Below are 22,717 nucleotides of genomic sequence, written 5' to 3'. Positions count from 1 at the left end.
ACTTAAATTAGATTCTTTTTTAGCATTAAATGCATTAAAATGATCAAAGGGGATAATGTTACAAAAGATTACCTTTTATTTAACGTTCTATCCCTGAAAAGAATCCTGAAAAAACAAAAATATTAAGCAGTACACCTGTTTTCAACATTAATAACAATAAGAAATGTTTCTTGAGCAACAGATCAGCATATTAGAACTAAATTCAGCTTTGCCATCAAAGGAATAAATGACATTTTAAAGTAGTTTCAATAGAAAAATGTTATTGTAACAGTAAATTGTAATAATATTTCACAATGTTACTGTTTTTACTGTATTTTTGATCAAATGCATGCTGGTGAGCATAATAGACTACTTTTAAAAACATTCAATAAAATCTTACCAACTCCAAACTTTTGAATAGTAGTTTTTCTCCCATCTCGAAGAGTATGTCCTGTTTTTTTGTTTTACAATGAATAAAATATGAAGAGGCGAGTCGCTTGTCTTACATGCCTCTCAGAAAATAAATCAGTCTTGTGTCAGCTGACCTGGCATTAAATTCTGTGTTTGATGGAGCTCTTTGGTCCGCACCGCATGAAATGTTGTTGTGGTGACAGCGGGCCACGCGTGCTTCTGTAAAACACCGCTCTCAGAGTCACCTCTATTCTCACTCTCGCTCGCTCACTACTCGCGCAAGGAACAGAATAAGACAAGAGCTCCGTCGACAGCGAGATATAATGTGCACGTGTTCACGAGCGTGTGGACGGGAATAGTGATAGTTGGCAAAACAGGCTGATAGATAATTTCCACTGTATCTGGGAGAAGGTGTGAAATGATCAGAATTATTTACGGCTATTATATCCAATTAAAGCTTGTGAGTGCTGTTGTGCCGTTTTATTGTGCTATAAACTGCTACCGCGTGTGCTTGAGTAACCAAACACAATGAGCTCCAATACAGGCGGTCTTACTGGCAGGAACCCGGTCAGAGGGTCGGCGGGGGGTGCGAAGAGGAAAAGAATTAGTGGAAGATGTTAGGGGCTGGCTTTGGCTGTGGCCTTCTGGCACCGGGGTCTCTACGAACCTGTCAGCTTTGTTAGTTTTGGATCCTAGTTGTAGTGTTTAATATGGTTCATTCTTCCACTTCAGGCCTATTAAAGCCCTGGCTAGAGAGTAATGTAAACTTAAAACAGTTCATATAGCCTCCAGTTCCCTGTCATTCTAATGGCTGAACCCATTACCCAACTCTGTTGTCATGGAGAGCTGCTCGTTTGTCTCCGTGGAAACCTTGATTGCCCAAGATGTACTGATACGGTCAGATCAGGAGTAATATCTTTCAGTCTGACTTGCTCAAATCTAATGACTAGAATCGAACATTTAAAAAAATGGTTTTAATACCATTTTCTATAAAAGTGTTTTTAACACAGTTATATGGGTAAATATGGTTCACGATTGCATTAAAAATCTGAAAACATCATCTGCTGTCATGAAGGTATGTTTATATATTCTTGTTTTGTAAAATATGAATCATATGTCAATCCTCAGAATCACGAGTTGGCCGAGAGAGGGAGAGGACACACTCCGGTGACTCTTCATGGTGTATGAACACACACACCGCAAAAATAGGTGTGTCGTGTGTGAATAGTGTGAAGTTGACTTGGAATGATTTTGTATGGAGCTTGTTTGATAAAACTCTTGTTATAGTATGATTTAGTATTTGAGATCTCTTCATAATCTTAAAGAGACAGGTCTTTTCTGAAAAAGTCAATGGAGTCTGATGTTGTTTTAGACCCCACTGACTTTCAATGTACAGATGAAAACAGTTTAAATATTTTTCAGAAGAAAACTCGTACAGGTCTGGAACCACATGAAGGCGAGTTCATTTTGGAGTGGACTGTCTCTTTAAGAATGGCAAGTAAAATGCTATGTTACGAGGTTATTTGAAACTCGGATGTGTTTTTTAGATGAATATTCTTTGGTGTGAAGATGGTGGCCTGAAGTTTGACTTCCTTCTCTATCCTTTCCTGAATTTCACGCTGGTCTCCTCATATCCTTTCCTCTTCTCTCGCTTATCCATTTCTCCAAGCTGGCTTTTTATTCATCTTCAGCTTCTTTTCTCTATCTCACATCCTCTTCCCGCCTCTCCTTTTCTACTCCTCTCCTCTCTCATCCCTCTCACTCATCCTTATTTCTCTTCTCTCTTTCGCTCTATCCTGCATGCTTCAGCAGCCTCTCTCTCTCTCTCTCTCTCTCTCTCTCTCTCTCTCTCTCTGCCTTTGCTTGCCCGCAATTTATGCTGATTGGACCAGCTGTTCCACTTAAAGTTGCCATGGCAACCACAACCGGTCACCTAGCAACCATACCCATCTCTCCGAGCTCTCCACAGGAAGAGAGAGTGAGAGAGAGAAAGAGGGGAGGGAGGGGGATGTGAAAATTCCTTTGGATTTATTTTGATATATTTGCGTACATATATATATATATATTGTTTTAACAGTATTCATGGAGAGGATCATAATGTTGTATCAGGATCATAATGTTTCAATGTCAAAAAAAAAAAAAAAAGGACAATAGGTAAAGTGGGACATCTTGGGTTTTTGTGGATGTATTTTGTATTCTATATTTTCTTTTTTATGGAGATCTTAAGCTATTTAAAGTTGAACTTTGTAAGTGGATAATATGATTTGGCATCATTTAGCAACAATGACAAATCAGAAAGAGTCCCACTTTACCTGTATTCACCTGTTTTTTTATTTTATTTGGATTAATTCAACACCGATTCCTTACTTATTTTGCACCAGTCAATTCACTACTGTGCGTCTTCATGGGCAAGATGATGCAATTAAACCACCGATCTGAAAGAAAAACAAATCTAAAATTCCATTCTTGCTGCAATCAGAGTATATCATGTAATAACTGCAAAGAAAATGTACCACACAAATATTGTGGCATAGTGACAACTTTCCAGTGGCATGTAGTGCTTGTGTTACACTGTAGATCTCTCTCTCTTTCAGTGCTATTCTGAGCTAAGGATCCTCTTGAGCTGTGTATTATCTAACATGTTAAAGTGGAGCAGCTTACGCGCTGCTTAGTGCTAATGGTCTTTCCCTCAGATCCCACCTGAGTCTCACCTCGCTCACCTGATCCCAGCCCATTCCTGACAGGTGCATAAGAACATTCTCCGAGGTGCTGAAAGTTAGTATAATCTGAGGATACTCTTTCCAGGAGCTGCCAAGTGCCACTCAATACTTAAAGGGGTGGTTGATTATGATTTCACTTTTCTAACTTTAGTTAGTGTGTAATGTTGCTGTTTGAGGATAAACAACATCTGCAAAGTTACGACGCTCAAAGTTCAAAGCAAAGGGAGATATTTGCTTTTAAAGAAATTGCTACAACAAACGGCTGGTTGGGACTACACGACATTCCTCCCGAGTTAGTGACATCACTAACCCTAAAATTTACATGAACCCCGCCCCCGGAAAGCAATTTATAGATTATCAAGACAGAATATGCTAATCAATGACTAGAAGATAACTACACATAAGCTGTATAAATTCATCAACTCAGAAATGGTTACATGTTGTCTACATGTTGTCATTTCTTCTTGAGTCTCCATCATTGTCTGACTCCGGTTTGAACATAAAAGGCTAACATTTTTTGACATTTTCAGTGCATGTCTGCGTGAGGTAAAAGGACACGAAGCTCCGCCTTCTGTCCTGGGAGTAGCAGCCCTTTTGCATTTAAAGGGACAGACACAAAAACGGTGTGTTTTTGCTCGACCCCAAAAAGTGACAACTTGAACATGCTATATAAAAATATCTGTGGGGTATTTTGAGCTAAAACTTGTGGACATCAGACACTTATTTTACATCTTTAATAAACTAAGATAATACAATTTTTTATCATCATCATCATTATCATCATCAATAATGATACTATGAAATCACCAGACTGAAAGAAACAATCCAATATTGCATTCTGCTTGTATTGTTGCATACTGTTGCTCAGCAATTATAGTTAATAGTTAATTAATTAATTATTAATAATATTGTTATTAGCATTTATTAATAATAATATTAATAATAATAAACACTAAGAATGTGTCTGTGTGTGTATATATACAGTTGTAATTAGAAGAAACTCATCCACACTTACTCTAACTTTCATAATTCCTTCCCCAGTACAAGTAGAGAATATACTGTATAAGGAGCAAAAGCTGCAAAAACACAAGACAGATGAATACATCATCACATTTATATGAAGCAATGCCTGTTTGGTGTTTAGATACATGGCCTAGTCATTATGAAGTAGTAAGGAAAATGCAGGATATATCTGACAAAAGAAACTGACAAAACTCACAAGTAAGTCTGCATATACAGTTGTAATCTAAGTTATTCAATGCCCATTGCAAATCAGGTTTATTGGCTAAATTTACAGACTTTAAGATGTTTGCAATGAACAAATCAAACAAAAGTAATTGAAGTAGCTCAACACAAAAAATGATTCATTTCCCCCAAAATCAACTGAAAATGACTGAATGACTTCTGCAGTCTCAAAATTATTTAATTATTACAACTGTATATGTGTGTGTGTGTGTGTGTGTGTGTGTGTGTGTGTGTGTGTGTGTGTGTGTGTGTGTGTGTGTGTGTGTGTGTGTGTGTGTGTGTGTGTGCATGCTATTTTAGTTTTTATTTTACTTTTACTGTAGTTTTAATAATATTTTGAACAAATTTATATTTGGTTGTTGTTAGTAAAAATAGTTGTAATTTCTTTGTGCTTTTGTCATTTTATTCTTTTCTTTTTTTAAAATATTGCTTTTTAGGTTTAATTAATTTTTTTTTTTTTTTTTTTATATATATATATTTCCAGTTAATCATTTTAGTGCTTCAACTTCTAATTTTCCTTTTTTTCATATTTTATTTTATTTCATTTCGGTTAACAAAATATAATAAAAAAACTCTCTCTCTCTCTATATATATATATATATATAAAATAAAATAAAATAAAAATTATATTGTTATGACTTTATTAATTAAAGCATTAATAGTTGCATTTTTACATTATTTTTACAATAGTTACATAATTACATTTAGAATTTCATTTGTTGTTGTTTTTATTTTTATTATTATTATAATAGCCGAGCAGCAGTTATTACTTTTCTTATTAGTTTCAGATTGTGTGAATCTGTGTCGGTGTGTGTGTGTGTGTGTGTGTTAGTGTGTTTCAATGCAGTGTCTGAAATGGCCACTCACTTTGCCACATTAAGTCCTAATAACAGGCAGCTTTTCACTTTAAGGTGCGATGTGCTTTCGGCTCTCTCTGTTGGGCTGAAGAGCTCATGTTTATTCATGTCTTTAAGAGCACTCCTGTTTGATTTAGCTGAACGGGCCAGTTTCCCTGTGTTTTTTCCTTCTTTACTTTAGAAACACATTCATATGGAAATGACTGCCTACTTACCTGCTCAGTATGTGTCTCTCTTTAAGCGTAGAGGTCAGTCTCACTGGAAAACTCTGTGCTTATTTTATTGCCAGGCTGACATAATAGATGGCTCCTCTCTCTCACTTCACTTTCTCTCTGAATTGTGTGGAGAGGTTGTGATGAAATGATTCTGCCAAAGTCACTGTAACGACATACAAAAAAGTTTGAAACCTGCTGCTCTAGTAAATGTGTGTGTGCGTGTTTGATAGTGTCCAGGTGTGTGTGTGTGTGTGTGTGTGTGTGTGTGTGTGTTTAGGTCAATGTTGGGGTAATCTCTTGAGCTCATCCTCACTTCTCTCTGCAGAAGGGGGGAAATCCTCCTGGCCTTCTATAATAGGATCTGTTCTGAGAGCGCTGAAGAGAGGTGTGTCTGTTTCTCCTTCCACCGGCTCAATCTCTTTCCCCCTCTCGCCCCATCCGCCATATTAAAGTCAGGTAAAACACTGGTTTCAAGCCGTCTTGGGAAGATTAGAGTACAGGGTTTGGTCTCAGCAGTTCAAAGCGGGGCGTCAGTTCTGTCTGTTTGCTTTATTGTGCTCTTTGCACCGTTGTGTTATAAATACATCCACCTGTGGGGGAGTGAGTGAGTCAGATGTCCCTCCAGAGTCCAGAACATGGCTGCCCAAAATAGTCAACTCTTTTACATTTTTTACAAGTGCTGCTGGCCTGTCTAATACTCGCTACTGTTTTGGGTGCTTGCCATGGCATTGCTAAGGTGTTCTGAGAGGATGGTAATGTATTCTGGGTGGTTAGCGGGTTGTTTTGTGCTAGCTAATGTGTTCTGAGTAGTTGAAAGTAGGCTTATGTCCTTATGTGGATGCTGTGTTCAAACAGACTGCTAGGATGCACTGGATGGTTACTAGGGTGTCGCTAGGTCATCACTTATTGGTTAAAATCCCTAATCCTAAGTATAGGCAATAGCTAAAGTGTTCCTTGCTTTGCCAAACGCCACTAAGCAGATCTCCAGACATTTACTGGTTCAAATTTAGTTTAGTGAACAGTTAAATGTAAAAATAAGTGAGTTATAAATACAGGATATGCTGTTGCTGTATGAGGTGATTGTGTTCGCCTGCTCATTTTATCTCATCTTTACTCTGCTGTTCATCTCTATGCCCTCACACGCTTGTAATCTTATTGGTATGTCTGTCTCTCTCAATTCATGTTTTTTTTTTCTGGTCTCCAAACTCCACTCATGATGTCTGTGTGAGTAAGCAGGTCACAGAACAGTTACTCATTGATTGGTTCATGTGTATTTATACAGTAGCATATGAGCTGTGAATAAAACACATTGAAACACACCCAAAGACAGAAAGAAGGTAATTTCTTTATGAACAAAAGACTCTTCCTGTTTTATAGAAGTAGCATACGTGTGTGTCACTCAGTATAAACGCTAGTGACGTCCTTCACCATATAAATGCTGAGGTGACATGATCTCCAGTGTCCCTCACTGCCTCCTCAGAGCGAGACGTAATCTTGCTGATCGGAAAACTCAGACTTAATTATCCACTCACACACACACACGCACATGCGTTTGTCGAAGCCTCGGCTGGACATAGAGGTCAGAGGTCAGGGCACAACTGCCATCTGCGTTTCCCTGTTCTCGCCTCCCCCCTTAAGTTTCCAAATGTCACATTTCACCCCAGCGAAGAGACACCTGCCCCCCCTGCAGAGGGTCTATTCTGTGGTGCAGGCGGTCATTAAGTCTCTTTGTTTGTAATGATACATTTGTAAAAAGCCATATATTTGTGACCCTGAGTCTTTAAAAGAGCAGGGAATTAAAGCAATAACATTTTCTCCAAAAAAAGAAAAGAAAAAAAAACATAATATTATGCTATGGAAAGGACTGGAAGGTTTTTTTCTTTTAGCATTTTCAACACTTTTTATAGGTGTTTATTTTTATAAGAGAGAAGATGAGTTCCACAATGCCAGCTAAGGCACTTTTTAGTTTTTTTCTATTTCTCTCATTTTTCCCAACCATATTTTGCACTTTTGTAATTTGATATGCCATGCTCACTGCAACTTTGTTTATGTTTATATATTTATTTATAAATATTATTATATTGTATCTGTATTTTTTTATGTATGCTGTATATTTCTTATTTATTTGCTGTATATATATGCACTGTTGGTAAGATTTTTTTTAAATGTTTTAATTTCATACAGTCTTTAGTGTCACATGATCCTTCAGAAATCATTCTAATATGCTGATTTGCTGCTCAAGAAACATTTCTTATTATCAATGTTGAAACATTTGTGCTGCTTAATATTTTTGTGGAAAATGTCATTCATTTTAAGGATTTTTTAATGAATAGAAAGTTCATCAGATGGTTCAAGTACAGCATTTATTTTAAGAAATCTTTTGTAACATTTAATTCTTTACTGTCTTTTTTTTTATCAATTTAATGAGTCCATTTTAGGGAACCAATTAGAAGTCTCTAGCAGTCTCAACAGTGCAACATTGCCAATATATGGAGCTTTACCTATTTTAATTCACAAAAAATGTAACCAAAAAAAAAAAGTTGATTAAATCCATCTCACAATGTGGCATGACACAGTTGTATGTTGTGCATTTTTTTAAGTGCAAGTTAAAATGCACTAACATTTATTTGACTGGACTGAATGATTTAGTAATTTCTTTCTTCACATTCTGTGATCATCTGTGTGTCTGTACAGTCACTGCTATCTGCACCCGGTGGACCAGACGAGGGATTACACCAGGATTAAACATCCTAATCTGACACACACTCTGATTGGTCCTGAATAAGGAAGCAGTGATACTGTATGCAGAGAGCAGCGCTCAACTCTAAAATGGTGGAAGAACCAAGAGACCGAGAGAGAAAAAAGAAGTGAGTACACATACATCCATTCCAAACACTCATGTCCCACAATCTAAGTATCAGCACACATACGCACACACACACCTGTGATTTATCCTACACAAATTAACCCTCACACAACGTACTCGTACTGTATAGTATAAGAATAACAGCGTTCTTGCAGCCGACCGTTTGCTGCTATCACAGGAAAAAAAACATCACCAAATTCACTATTGATCAACTCTCTCTCTCTCTCTCTCTCTCTCTCTCTCTCTCTCTCTCTCAGGTATTTGACCTTCCTCTTCTTTTCTTTGGTTTTCACTGCAAAAGAAATGAATAGAGAGATAGAAAGAACTACAGGAGAGCTATATTTTGGGAACAGTGGGGTGGTGTGAGAGCGAGTTTGGCTGCTTTAAGCCGAGCTTTGACTGCTGGTTTATCTTTATTATCGGAAACCATAATTGAATATCGACCCATGGCTCCAGTATTTGAGATTTGGAGGCGTGCTTCCAAAATATTGCCAATAACAAAGATGGTTTTTCATTTATTTTACACTAGGCCTATATTTGTGTGTGTGTTCCTTTATCAAGCTTCATATTCAAATTATTGGACTAACATTTTTAAATGCATTGGCTATTTTTTGTCCTATATTTAAATAAACCGGTTCAATGTATGTCCTCGCCACTGAGGACTTACTGTAAATGTCCAGTGCTCCAATTCAGTGACATTTATCCACTAAAAGAGAATAAAGAATTAAATCCTGTCATCATTTTGGCTCTGTACGCTTTCGTTCTCAGGAGGTAGCCTTCTTCGAGCTACAAAATGATTCAAAAACGATCATATTTAATTCAAACAAAAATTAATCTGTTCGGCAGCCAGATGGTTATGAGTCTCACATGAATTCAAAAGACAGAGAAGGAGAGAGAGAGAGAGAGACATTCTCCCTCAGGACAGTGCAGGGATTATCGTGCTCGCTGGAAAATTTTGATTTGCTTTTGTGCGCACGGGCCCACACAACTGCCTCCATTTTCTACGCGTGTTGTCCAATTATAAAGCTCACAGTGTTTCAAAGTATGCTTGTGTTCTGTCTACATCCCCAAATGACCAATTTTTCATACAGCGTTTGCAAACTTTCTGCTTTGAATTTGCGTATTGTCAGAACTAATGTACAACTGTTGTAAAAATGTAGCTTTAATATTGTTTTCAGCTGTAGTTATTTAGGACAATAGGAGGGTGCAGAGCGTCCTGACTCATGGTGACCCCCTTTGTTCAGGCGAGGACACACAGACAGATGGTTCAAGCCGTCCTGGCGAATTTGTTACCTTTCCGTATGACGTGCAATATGTCGACGTCCCGACCGAGCGCGCGCAGAGACAGCAGCTGTCCATCCATCACGACTGTCAATGCGGAATAAACGCTTCTCTCGCCGCTAATGTGGCTTGAGACACTCTGAGCATAATGAATCTGATGATATAATGTTTGTGTTCTGGGTGATGATGATGAGGGTAATGATATAAAATTGCCTTATGCGATTGTTTCAGCCTCGATTTTGATAAGGCGTACTGCATAGTGATGCATTTCAATCGTAAATTCAAGCGTAAAACAGTGCTGGAGGACAAATCTAAAAAGAAACAAGAGAATAATAAACACGTATTAGCAATGGAGACATTTACAGGCCAGCACGTACACTCCCTCCACGGCCCCTCGTCATTTATCCGGGAGATTTCTGGCTGGGTCTTTGGAGAAGGGTTGTGTGGAATTGGGGTAATTTGCGTGAACGGGCGTTGATTTACATTCGCGGCAGAGGTTAATGACAATGTCGTTCCTCGCCGCCTGTTCTTTTCATTGTAATGTTGTTAGGGAGAACCCAGGGCCGCACACCCCGCCCCCTGTTCCCCCCTTAATATACGACTGCCAGAGAGACCTGAAACGCTTCCAATTTGCTTTAACGTTCGCTTGGAGATCTACAGTATACCTCCCTAATAGATCACATGCAGAAGGGCATTTTCTCAGTTACTGCTGATTTGTTCAGGTTTACCTGATGGACAGAAGCAGAGAATCATAACGTGTGCATATGTTAATGTTCATTGATAGATGTGAGTGAGCTGGCCTCTTTAAGGCGAGAGTAGAGGTGTGAGGACACAGTCAATCTGCTGATCTATTTTTTATTTATATTTTAAAATTGACTGTTTTCTTTCATTTATTTTCTTTTTATTTATTTAGTTTTTTGCGCTTATTCACTACTTTTCTTCTGCTGTCGAAAGTGACTTTAAATTGAAACTATTTTCCCTATTCTAACAGTCAACGGGAGCTGACATGCATTTATTTGATTAAAAATACAGTATAAACAGTAATATTGTGAAATATTATTACAATTTAAAACAACATTTTCTATTTGAATCTATTTTAAAACGTACTTTAATTCTGTGATGCAAAGCTACAATTTCAGCATCATTACTCCAATCTTCAGTGTCACATGATCCTTCAGAAATCATTCTTCTCGAGAAACATTTCTTATTATTATCAATGTTGAAAACTGTTGTGCTGCTTAACATTTGTGTCAAAAACCGTGTGACGTATGAAGTTTGAAATAGAAATCTTTAATAACATTTTAAATGTCTTTACTGTCACTTTAACCAAATGAATGCATCCTTGCTGATTTTATTTTCAGGAAAAAGGAAAAAGACGTGTATTTCCCAATAGTGAAAGAAATTGTCAATGTCCCCCAGTGTCTCTTACTCTTAGATGACAACTAGCCTGTCTGGTAGACTATATCTGCATCTCACATGCACCCACAACACACTCATTAATACAGTGAGAGGAAGAGTGAGAGGAAAAAATGGTGGATGGTTTGAAAGTGAATAAACAGAGGAGCAGGGCAAGATGAGAGATCAACCTGTATTTCTGGCAGTACTAATAATTTAACTCGCGGGTGATGTGAAAGTCTTCTTCTGCCCTTCTTTCTGTCAGCACAGTTCAAGGCTGTTTTATAAGCTACTGCTGATTTTAGGGGCACTGCTTCAAGTGACTGATGTAGCAATTTTGTGTCTATAAATCACTAATGTTACTAAATGGAGGAACCTGTGACCCTTCAAAATACTATTATAGGTTCACTAAAGAGACTCCATGCAGGTTTTGAGAAATATCCCAAAAATGCTGCTGAGGAATTGCAACTATAGTTGGAAATGCATTCTCTGGCTGTTATCTAGCAGCTGTGCTATGCACCAGTCTTTGGGGGTTTCTTTGGTTTTTAGCTCTGTTGTAATTGTGCCAGTGTATTCTACAATTGTATATGTCAATGTGTCAATCCAGAAGACTGGGAGTGGGATGGATTTCTCTTTTTTTCTCTTTTTATGATGTAAATTATCTGTGTGGTTTTTAAGAGAAAGCTCATGAATTCCAAATGGTTTGTGTATTTACAATGTTTCTTTCTCTTAATATAATCTAGTGCAGATTTAGAGACAGACAAAGGTAATATATATGTTATCAATGTTCAAAGTGGGCCGGTTCGCATTTAAATTTTTAGCGTTGCTGGTGTAGTGCAGACCGGAACTTTTCCACTCAGAGTCAAAGTGCAAAGTGTGAGTGCAAGCAAGCAGTTTCGTATAGGTGGTGACAAACACCCCCCGCCCCCCATCACAACAGTATGGGGCGAAACAGGTATTTAGATGTATATTAAAACGAAACTGTGTATTAAAAACAGTTAAACATCCCAGTGCTGTTATACTGTGTAATTCGCCACCAATCAAATCTGAGGAATGGAACTAACTGTAGGCTATAATGCATTTTACAGTAAATAAAGAGGAGCAATCATTGATGCGTATAATATGATTATGAGCAGATAAGGGGAATTTCAGCCTAAAGAATACTTTTGGTGGTTGCTGTGCTGGTACGTACTCGCGCACTCGCTTCGCTGTGCTGCCAAAAGCTCTGACCATCTGTCACACACTCATCTTCTCTCACTGTGTGTATACTACACTCCCTTAAACACCAAATCAAGGATATTCTCAGCTTGCTGTAGAGAGATGTATGTCATCAGTAATATTCTTGCTGACTCCCTGGACTCGTTCCAGCTTGAGCAGCACAAATCTCTTGATTACTTTAAATTAGCACAGGCATGCCAATTCACTGACCTGAGTTTAATTTAGTTCTCCACTGATTGGTTTTACTTTAATTAGTATTCCTTAATATGTTAAGCATCAGTACTATTACTCATACTCTAAATTAAGGATTTGATCAAACCCCTAACCCAACCGTATGTGTCCATTGGCGTGGGGTGAGTGGAGTTGGACATTTTCTTTACATGGTCTGTGGGATCTGGGTGACTAGCTTGTGCAATGGATTGGGGGATTGACAACAGTGCGGAGTATGTGGTGAAAGTTGAAGAAAATGCTGAAGTTTATGGAAATGAGAGGTGAAAAATGCAAAGCGGCAGCCTATTGCTGTGAGGTGAAGACAAGGTTGTGATATCTCTCATAAGTGTTTCAAAATCTGATGCCAATTTGGTACTGAAGTACAGAACATTGTGTGTGTTTTATATAAAGTATAATAACACATGGTGCAATATTACTTAATTTCTTAATATTACTAATTAATCTGATTCATGTTTTTTGCCTGGTGGACAACGAAACAAGTGGAAAAAATCCCATACGGTTACATTGATGCAGCAATTGAAGCAATATCTAGTACTTGGAGGTGATCTCTTGACTTTTGCATTAAACAACCACATAGCAACCCAATAAAAACCACTTAGTGACACCCTGGCAGCCCCCTTAAATACCCTAGCATTGTGGCAGCACTCTAACCAGATTATGTTACAATGAAAAATAATAATTTTGATTTGAGATGTGCATGAACTGATGTGCCACATCCATAAGATTATTCTAATGGATAAAGAATTCTTTATGGACCGACACAAAAACGTGTTCACATCCCGATCAGGTTCAGGTGATTAACAGTAGGAAGTCCTAACATCTATATATTCCTCCCATACTGCAGATTTGAGACGATCTGATTCTGGATCTGTCCTGAAAGAGGCTCGGCAGTGCCTCCTCTCTGCGGTGCTTCTGTGGAAGTGTGTCACGAGCAGATGAACCTGTGAAGCTCTACCGCAGCACCACTGAGAGTGTTATTGCTGGTGACAGTGTACTCCAGCGTAGAGCACGGCATCCATGAAGAGATCGAAACCACTTCCTAACATTCATTCACAGATCTGAACGGACCAAATGGAGTCCAAACCGTCCACCCCGAAAACTCGGATGATTGCCTTCCTTCTGTTGGGTTCAAGGTTGGTTAAGGGCGAAGGTCAATAGCAGAGACGCATTTGTCTGTATTAGTTTGTATATATATATTCATGTTTGCATGATGAGGTGCAGTCTTAGTCCCATGAGGAGCTTGACCTTTTTAACCTTTAGTCCCTCCCCAGGCCTGCTGGCGCACGTAGACGTTACAGCCGGTGACCCCTGCAGAAAGCACACGCAGATGCACACAGAACTGCCACGCTTATGTTGATCTGCATACCAAATGTAATACCACCCCAAATCTCACCCCAGACACCCGAAAATTCAGATTCAACCCCCCACACGTGATCTCTGACCTCCCCAACATAATTAGAGAGAGTGAGTGAGGGAAGCGGCTCTATTTGTCTCATTTTGTGGGTCATGTGGTGAGGGGAGAGGTGGGGGAGGGATGTTCATCCCCACCTGACTCAACCCTCCTCCACATCACTCCCTCGGACGACTCCTCAGGGGGAAGAGGATTTATTGTGCACGCACTAGTGTGTGCGTGTGTGTGAGGGGGAAAGGCACGTGCCAAGTGTCTGGTGCTGAATCATACCCCCCCTACCCCGAGGCCACATCGAATTTGCACACAACACTGACACACAAACACACTCGTATGAGCACACACACTCAGTATAGTTTCACAGCATACCCAGTTATTAACACTAAGACACTCACACATTCACAGCTCTGTACATTTAACAGTGTTTTTTAACAACTCTGTCAAGTTTGTATGTTGTAGTGTCCAATGTAGACAGTTCAGTGCAGTTCATATTAGGAGGTTTTGAATTGTGTTTGAATTGTATAAATATGGCCTGGATTTACAGAAACTCTCTTTGATAATAAATAAATAAGGGAAAAAAATCAGCACACTCCTGTCAATATGGTGTTGCACAGCATCATGGTCCACAAGCAGTATAGCCAGTAGTCATGGAAACTAGAAAATATATGTAGGTTTGGTTCCTCATGGAAAATGTCTATTTAATACTTGCTAATATTACATATGTTACAGAATGACTGTGTCAATTGAAGCACACGGCGAAGGATGATTCCAGGAAATAGTCTTTTAATCAAAACCCTCAAGGAACAGGAAGAGAAACTCAAAAACAACCATCCAACAAAGACGACGACAGACTACTAGACAATACAAGACTAAGACTTATATACACAGGTGACAGGGAGGAACTGATTGACAAGATAATTGACACACAGCTGAACCAAAAGAACTAATGAGGAGGGTTACCATGGGAACAAATGAATGGCGGGAAACTGAACAAAAGAAACAAAGAATAGAGTCCAAAAACAAACAGACATGTAACAATATATCCCTGTCAATCATAAATATTGACATTCTTATTACACAATATTGGTGTTTGAAATAGATGATATTGTATAATATTATTCATATTAAAATACACAATTAAATACAATAGTATATAATTACACATCTATATAATATTACAATACACACATTAACACAATTTTAATTATATACAGGACATTTTTATTTATAATTAATATTTTTGTCAATATTAATCACACACTCACAAATATATATATAATTTAAATTATAAAGCACATTTTTAATTATATTTATATGCATTTATATAAATTAACTATATTTTTCATAATTCAAATGTAATGTTAATTCATATCGATATAAGAATTGGTTTTTTTGACAATACTGGCCTAAAAAAAATATTACATTGTTTTTACATATTTCATTTGACAATATTGTACTTATATTTTATAATCATCAATTGTAAAATAACAATCATCATTTTGATTCAATATCGATTCACTTTGATATATATACTTGGATATTTGTAAACTATGAGAGAGGCCAGGCCGCTCAGTATTAACAACTGATTTGTACACAATTGTTTATAAGGCCGTTTTTATAATAATGAATTTATAATGGTATTAGAGTAAAAATATATTGAATTAGTAATAATGTGCTTTTTTGTGCAAAAGTCTACTAGAGTATTTTTCTCTCGCTAACTGTTTATGCTCATTTTTCTGATGTAAATAATGTTAGGTGACATTGTTTACAAGATGTTTTATCTGCGGCTGAAACCGATTGTGTGATTGCAAGAGACATGATACATTTCAGTAAGTCGTACTGGTTCTTTCAACATACCCTGATGTTCATGCATGTCTTGTGCTGTAACTAGTAGTAATAATGCGTGAGAAGAGTGTCAATTGCGCAACTGCATGAGAGTTGGCAGCCCTGCACACGTAAATTTGTTCTCGTGCTTGTTATTGATGTGAACGAGCGAAAATGATTCTCTCTAAATGTGTTAACTCCACGTTTCCATCTTTATTTCAGACTGAGCTCTAATGCAAATGGTCACCCTGCACATTATCCACTCACACTGTGGAATCAGAGTTTATTAATAATACAAATGGCTTCCTTAATGTGCTGCTGCATTTGAGTAGGTACGCTAAGTTGTTTATCATGCTAACATCAACACTGTGTGTGTTTGTTTGTTTGTTTTGCACGTGTATCCACAGATTCTATTGTTTACCATGTCTGCCCCTGAGTCAGCAGTTAGTTGGTAATCATGCCACAGTGGTTTTAATTGCTCTGTTAATTGATAGGAAACAGAAAGGCTCTAATTAGATGTAATGATACGAGGCACTCTCTGTCACTGTGGAGCTAATGATTTAGCACGCTAGCACCAGCGCTCAGACTGGATGCTTCACGAGGAGATTTACATATGAAAAGCATGTGTGTGATTGTGTGTGTCTGTGATAGGGAGAGGGGAAAAGAGAGTGGGGTGAACATAGAGAAACCGAGATCAAGTTGGAGAGCATTTGTTAAAGCTGCAGTCCGTAGTTTTTCCTCTTTGTCGCCATCTCTGTTCAAAATCTGCAATTGCAGTTATGAATCCAATGTTTTGAGGAGAATGTGCGGCTGTCAGTCGCGGCGCCGGTGTGGATCCTGTCATTCGGAATCACAGATTCTACTTTTTGGAAGTATGACCAACATAAGAATTTTCACCGGAAAATGTCATCTGAACAAGTAAGTAACATCCACTTTTGTTCTGACAACTAAGGGAAAAAAGCATTGCAGTAAATCGCGCTGATTAAATCTAACGATCGCTTATCATATCACGCCAAACCGTGCAAAATTATACTTTGTTCTCAAATTGTTATTGTTAACAACATCAGCATTGCGTGACTACATTTAATGTGTATTAGGACTACCTGTAGTTCAGTACTCCGTAACTGTATGAATTAAGCGAACAAGTGCGCTACTGTTACATAATTGAACCATTGAAATGTCTTACCTGTCCAGCAGAAAAAAAAGCCGTCTCTGCGTCCGTTTTGAACCCCTTCAAAACACAGAGTTCGCGCCACCTTTCAAAAGCCCTTCCTATATTTAACCTTGTTTTCGCATGGGCCCGGTTGCAGTCTCTTTTTTTCTCTAGCCACTCCAAAGTCCGAATGAAGTCTTTTGCATTTTTTTTCAGCGGGTGAATCTCCAGTTGTCACTGATGATTGTCGTTTGAACCTTTCTGGATCCGCCATCAAATTGATAAGTTTAATTATATCAAGTGCTGTGAGAAAAGGCTATAAATCTCCACCTCTAACATCCTCACAGGCAATATAGCCTACTAGCCGAGACTCATTCTTTATGTGTACAGATGTGACGTAATGACACAAAGACATGCTCAAATTTCCCGCGGAAATCCACCAGTACCACTGGAATTAAAAGCATTATTACAAGCTTACCGTTTTGAATCGAACTAAGGCAAGCAGATAGTTTTGAACACTGGCTGGTTATGTACTTGCTCAAAAATTTATTTTGGTAATTTTTTACCCCAAAAAAGTTACAGACTGCAGCTTTAAGAACAATAGGGAAGAACAGTGGGAGGTTGAGTGAAAATCTTGCTGTATTGTCTCATCGTTGCAAACTATTTTGAGACCTTTGCTGGTTTGAAGCATCAGATTTTAACTGGGTTGCACTGCAGATGCGCACTGCTTTGACAACCCTGCAAAGCTGCTTTTCTAAGAAAAGGAGCTTTGTGGAGAGCGCGATTGCCTTTAATATTTTTTTTGAAAAGCCACCCTTAAAGGGATAGTACTCCCAAATAGAAATTCTGGGATGATTCTCTCACACTTGTGTCGTTTCAGACCCCTCTAAGGGTGCTACTTAATCTCTTGGAGACTTTTATGTCCCAGTGGTTGATTTTTACTATCATGCCTTCATTATTTATATTTGCTCATTCCATTTATGAATACATTGTATTGTTTTCCTCTTATCCCAGGCTTTGAATTTTAAAATATGAAATAAACTATAATTATCTAAACCAGGGTTTTCCAAACTAGGATTTGTGCGGGAACATCAAAGGGGTTGTAAAAAGCGAATAATTAAACCATAAAAAAATAAATTAATATTAAAACAAATTAAATTAAATCAAAACGCTTAGCCTATACTAAAAAAGCTGAAATATTTTGATTGTTCATCTGCATGTCATGTGACCAATAAAAAAAATATGCAAATGTCTTAAATCAAGTAGATATTTTGCATTAACTGATCTAAACAAATAGTGAAATAAAGACTTTAATATTTATTGTGTTCAAATAATTTCTATAATTCTTTTATTATTATGGGTGTCAGTTATGCCATCATTTTAACCACATATTAAAAACATATTTATTTATTTATTTATTTATTATTCTTCAAAATTTGTTTACCAGTGAAACAACCATGTAAATCAGAGTTTGAGATTAAATGAGTTGTGAAGTGTGAATATAATAAAGAAATATCAAGTGATACCATTTGAACAATGTTTTTGTTAATCTTTTTCAGTCGAGCTGATAAGTGTGCAAATATTATTTAATTGTGAATATTTAAGGTACAACAATACCATGAAAGTAGCCTCACAAAGTATGCCATTTCTTTCCAAAAATGTAAAAATCACTGACATTTCCACCACAAAATATCATAATTTGAGATGTGGTGGAAATGAATCTGCAGTGGGAATTTTCAAGACTGGATGTGGACATTGTTAGTAGACTAGACAACGAGATGACAGAAATGTCAGTTTTAGTAATAATAATAATTCGTTACATTTATATAGCACTTTTCTGGGTACTCAAAGCGCTTCACATATGGAAGGGGGGAATCTCCTCAACCACCACCAATGTTTTGTGGCAAGATAGGTTAGAGTTGAAGAGAGAGAGGAGACAGATGAAAGTCTTATCTCTCTGAACAGAGCCAGATAGGTTATCATTTATCTGTTTACAGAAAGATGCTCTGATACAGTGAAATTACTGCAAAGCATTTAAGTGACAGAGTGAAGGAGGGTGTGAAAGAGAGAGAGAGAGGGAGCTGAAAGGAGAGCTGGAGTGACCTTGCTTCAAATCCCGGTTGGTTGTTTGACATTGGGGCATGTTTCAGGGCGCACCAGTGTTTATCTCTGATAGCCTGAGCACTCGTGATTTGCTCAAAGCGACAGGGTGGAAAAAACCCCTTCCAGATAGTTATTTTATGCCTGCTCAATGATGCTTTATTTTTTGGCCGTGTAAGTTATGACAATGTACAGAAACGCTGTATTTTGTTCCAGGATCGCCTCATATTTCAGTCTAAGAGATGTGCTGTGATATTGGCTTCTTGATGCTGGACTCTCACTCGCTGATTTGTTTCTCTCATCAGTCCCGTGGGTAATTTAGCTAGTGAAATCACACCTTTTCTTTCTCTCCGCTCTTCTTCGATTTCCTGTCCCAATGGTGGCCAATCACACAGCTTGTCCTTGGGGGCCAGCCTTGGGTAGGGGGCTGGTGGTGGTGAGGGGGGTCAGGTTCCCCCCACCCCCTCACCCTCCTATATTTATTGTGCCGAAGACAAGCCTTCTCTCTCTCTCGCTCTTTCAGTGGTCATATAAGATATACTGGCCACACAGTATGAACAGAGGACAGGAAAGGCTTTTTGTTACTGTGCTGTAAAGCAGTTGTGCATTCATTAAGGATTGTATTGGTTTCTCTGTTAACCTGCTAGTAAAAGACTGGAAGAAATGTACCCTGACCATATTTTGCTGGCACATTAATGAGAAGAGGCAAAGGTGCTTGCTTTATTCTGTTGTCTAATAATACACGGCACATACAGACTGTGGTGGAGCTTGAGTTTGCCATATGTGGGTGCAAGTGAGAAAGCTTGAGTCAGTTGCAAGGTCCAGAAGCTTTATATGTTCATATCATTGATTTATTTAGCTGACGTTATTTTTTCCTCAAATAATATTACCTTATATTCCAAATATTTGTCTGCTTAGTTGGTCTCGACACCCATTTAAGCTTCATTACAGTATAAAAAACACACTAGAAAGCTAGTGAAAGGTTTTACATGATTGGGATGGCCAGAACTAAAAAATATACTTTTTACAGTAAAAATATTTATTTTATACATTTACACTTATGTATTTATATTGTATATTTACTATTCATATGAACTATTTTCAGTATTTATTATTAATTTATTTAATATATATATATATATATTATTGAAGAAGATGAATTTTATTAGAATTTAAGACTGTAATTAGTTTTTAATATACCAAACAATATACAGGTGAGGTTTAGGCTTAAAATAATATTTAAATTTATTTCATTTTTTGCCAACGATATTAAATTCAAGATCATTAGTTTGTAATAGCTTCTCAAATAAATATATTTTTAAAGATGTTTATTGGATAAAGCGGATTATTTTTAATAAATTATAAAAGTTTTTTTTTTAATATATATTCTTAGTGAGTGATGTTATTGAACACATTGAATGCTCAGCCTATGTTTTTTTATTTCTATAACATATTTTGCCCTGTAAAAAAGGGTGGTAGCATTTTATATCATTTTGCTTGTTTAAATATATTACTCTCCATAATGTGTCTTAAAGTGCATGTGCGAGAGTGTGTACTTTTGTTTAAGTGTTTGCATGTATACGTTTGTGTGTGTGTGTGTGTGTGTGTGTGTGTGACTACAAAGGCTGGCTAATTCAGATGAGAAACTATGCCGTTTATCACACAGGAACACGCCACAGTGAGTGTATCCATGCTTTTGTTTCTGTCTGTATTTTAATGAGCTCGGCCTATCGCTGCAGTACTGCACGCTACAGCGCCTCTTCACGCAGGACAAGTGTGACAACAACCCCCCGCCACCCCACCCTGCAGATTACCCACCACTCACACACATACATATATTAACATTCTCACCCAAACATCACACACTAGCTCAGGCACACATTAAATCTACACGGCCCAGAAGAGAGAGGTGGGACTGCTGTCAAATACAGCTCGTCAGCACTGATGACTGTAAGAGACAGAACTATCATGCATGTAGGTGATGTGCTCTGTGCTGGAAATGTGCTTTGTCTCTTCAGGCTCTGCATGACAGTTAAAAGAGAAGGCTAAAAATGAACGTGTGCATGTATGTATATATTATATATTATTTTATATCATCATTATTAAAACCAAGTTGCATCAGAATCTCTCATTTTTTAACATTGCTTTAATTTAACTGCAATAATGGTGTATCTACTGTTCAACTGCTTTTTAATTGTCACCTTTTTTTTAAAACAAAATATCAAATGCTCACACTGCTATAAGAAAAGAAAATCTGTAGAAAAACAAAAAAGGGAACTGGTGATTTTCTGCCTGGACATTTTCGTTTCATCCTAAAATACAACACTATACATAAATTCAAAATATGGGGAAAACACCTGTGAAAAATCAAAATGGAAAATTCCAGCATATTAACAGTACAATGGATCCTGTTTTTACTGATTTCTTTTTTTAGAGAGCAGTATACACAGTAAAGGTAAATATGGTGGCAGGAACGGAGGTATGCCTTTAATAAAAAAGCTGAATGGTCACTAAAATCATACTCACTCATTTAAGTCAAGTTTTTTTTTTTTTTTTATGATTTAGATGAAACTAAGAATGAAAAACAAGTTTGGGTAACACTTTAAATTAATGTGTCCTTATTACACGTTACATGAATTTACTATAGTAATAACTATAAATTATGCATAATTACATGCAACAAAACCTAAACCAAACCCTAATCCTACCCTAACCCTGTAGTAAGTACATGTAGTTTTTTTAATATTACCCAAATGTATAATTACACAGTAACAGGGATATATTTAAAAAGAAAATGTGTTACCCAAGTTTGTAATTAGTCTGTACATTTCCAGTAGTTTGAATCATATTTGTGGGTTTGATGGTATGTTTGTGACATATTGTGAACATGATAAATAGATGATCAGCCAATCACAGTGATGTATTATCTTCCTCCTCGTATTGTGATTAATTTATTTTTATATGCAAGGTTTTTTATTTAGAAAACTTCATGGCACAGTCATGGACCTTTCTAGTTTTGTAGAAAAGAAAATATTGTTAACAAATTGCATAACTATGAGGTAATGTTGCATTACAGGGGTAAGTAAGAATACACCCTGTAAAAAGTTTCATCAATTCCCATTATTTTCATCCACTGCACATGTCAATAATTTCTGTAATTTTTCTGCTAGATGTTATGAGTACAAGTTGCTACTCTGGCACCACTTTGACTTGTGTGATTTTAATAAATTACATTTGAGTTTAATTTTTTTTCAGTTTCATTTATTTTACAGTGCAGAATCTGCTGGTCTTCATTTTGTTCCTTTTAGATAAGTAGTTTTTACTCAGTCCACCTAAACTCCCCTTCTCCTGAGGGACTCAACTCTCTCCAAAGCCTATGAGACGCATTCTCTCTATTTCAAAAAGGAGGCATATTAAGCTGCTTTACTCAGTGTTTAGTGTCCAGTGTAGCACATCACTGAGTGCTGAGTGTGTTTGTGTGTATGCGAATCTGGCTTGTGTCTCTCTGTATAATTGTATTATTATTAATTCTGCCTGCTGTGGAATATTGCAGGAAATTATTCTTACGGATTTTTCTTTGAGGGACAGTGCGTCCAATTAAAGAGCACCCCCCTTCTTTATTAATAATAGCAGTGGTGAAAAGAAGAAGTCTGAGTCGGCTGCCATCTCTTTGCTGTGAAGTTATCAGCGCGGAGCAGGCGCAAGCTGGTTTCACATCGCTGAATGCTCACTCAATGGTGAACATACACCATAGCCAGGACCACTCTGTCTGAATAAAGAAATAACCTCCTGTATGAGGGTGAAGTCTCTCTCT

General features: G+C 37.4%; 1 long non-coding RNA gene across 1 annotated transcript in view; it reads left to right on the top strand.

Annotated features, from left to right (window-relative positions):
* Positions 1–14,400, top strand: part of LOC307145871 — a 42,227-nt gene extending 27,827 nt beyond the window's left edge. The window contains exons 2-3 of the long non-coding RNA XR_013819011.1: positions 8,122–8,294; positions 13,263–14,400. This is a non-coding gene — a long non-coding RNA (uncharacterized lncRNA). The remainder of the gene's footprint in view (positions 1–8,121; positions 8,295–13,262) is intronic.
* Positions 14,401–22,717: the final 8,317 nt, after the last annotated feature.

The sequence above is a fragment of the Squalius cephalus genome (genome assembly GCF_949319135.1).
Source record: "Squalius cephalus genome assembly, chromosome: 18".
Classification (NCBI taxonomy): domain Eukaryota; kingdom Metazoa; phylum Chordata; class Actinopteri; order Cypriniformes; family Leuciscidae; genus Squalius; species Squalius cephalus.
Note: the sequence above shows the minus strand (reverse complement) of the source record. Positions and strands in the feature narration are given on the sequence as shown.